Consider the following 1,906-nt stretch of genomic DNA (forward strand, 5'->3'; position numbering starts at 1 on the left):
AATAATGTGTACCTTCTAATGTCATAGAAAATAAACCCAATTTGGATATAAAAGGGTTGGAACTTAAATTACAAACTAACAGGCCAAAAGACAATAAAATGATACACAAAAATATGGATTTAGGTTTTTTGTTGGGCTTGATACAAAAAAATAGAAAAAATGCTAATGTGGATAGCTTTAGAGGAAGAGAGAATTCTCCAATTATATCCTTATATTAGTAAAAGAGAAGTACAAAATGGAATACGGGTCGGGTCAAAATTAAAAAATTAACCCGATTTTAACAATTGGATACTTCAAAATTGGATATTAAATTGGGTTCGGATACATACATCGGATACTTCCTATATCTAATTTTAAGATTGTATTATTTCCTTAACTAATTATAGGATTTCCTAATATTTCTCTAACTAATTTATTATAATCTATTAAAAAAATTATTATTCTTCTTTCACTTTCATTTGATCTTATTTTTAATTTATGATATTATACTATATAATATAAATATTTAATAAAAATTCAAATTTTTTTTGCATATGTTGCAATTTGAAATTTTCAAAACGGACATATAATACTCAACTACACTCGACTAAATATTTTGGAAAATGGTTTAAAATCATTATAAGTTTGACCAGTATTAAAACTATTGTTACATGAGCATATTTAAAATTTCAAAAAATTTCAAAATATTATAAATAAAAAGTTTAAATATATAAAAAAAATTTAAAATTTTAAATATTGAAAATATTTTTTTGAAGACATAAATGTAATTTTGGAGACATAATTTTTATTGATAAAATATATTATATATCAAACTATGTATTTTAGATTGTTCACCGGTAGTTTGTTAAAATCACAAATATAATGATAAAGCGTGTTATGAGTAATGTTTTTTACGAAATGAATTCTGTTACGGGTTGGTCCTTCAAAAAATATATTGTAAATATGTAAGTTTTACGTATATTCTTATTTTTACTACAATAATGGTCAAAACGAATAATTTATCGATAAATATTATTTCGTGCTGTTCAATTTTTTAATTTTATCAAAACTCAATATATGATTATTTATTCGCTTTTTTCTTTATTATTTTATTTAAATTTAGTATACAAATATATGATTCACCGTAATCGACTGCACTGCAATAAAATTAAAATGTAGCATTTTCTAATATGTTAAAGATTATATATATGTAATTATTTCCCCCGCGCTGTAGCGCGGGTCCGAACCTAGTATATATAGATTTCTAAGTCCTCTAAATTAGCCTTTAGGTAGGTAATTTTTGGGTTTTTATGGTCTTTCTCTCTCTATTAGTGCTTAATGGTTATCATTACATCCTTGCATTGCATCTATTTTCTATCTAAATCATTAAATAAAAAAGATCATATTGCAAAACATAGTAATTGTGAGAAATCTTATATCCATATTCACTGCAACAAATACCTTGGTTTAGATAACCTTTTGGGATTCACTATATATTTATTGATCTAAATTATTTAATAAATTATCACTTAGATTTCAAATATTATCGACTTATGGGCTTCCCTTTTATGTTGTGATCCATGTGCAGCCCCGGCCCAACAAAAACAAGGGCCCTAGGGCAAAAAAAATGTTTGGGCCCTCTCAATATGAATTTTTTATTTTTTTTACCTTATTAACATAAAAACCTAAAAATTGGGTCTTTTCTAATTTATTCCTATCAAATGAGTTTTTTTTTTTTAATTTGTTTTACTAAAAACGGACCTTTATATATAGGGGGGAAAACTGGGCCTTTTAACACTAAAAAAATTTTAAAAAATGAAAAAACTGGGTCCTTTTTCTCCTGAATTTTTTTTTTCACAGGCTTTTGGGCCGTCGCCCCTCTGCCCTACCCATATGAGCCGGGCCTATCCCTGTGCTCCAACAGCCA

Source organism: Capsella rubella, unplaced genomic scaffold (assembly GCF_000375325.1).
Source record: "Capsella rubella cultivar Monte Gargano unplaced genomic scaffold, Caprub1_0 scaffold_5, whole genome shotgun sequence".
NCBI classification, from domain to species: Eukaryota; Viridiplantae; Streptophyta; class Magnoliopsida; order Brassicales; family Brassicaceae; genus Capsella; species Capsella rubella.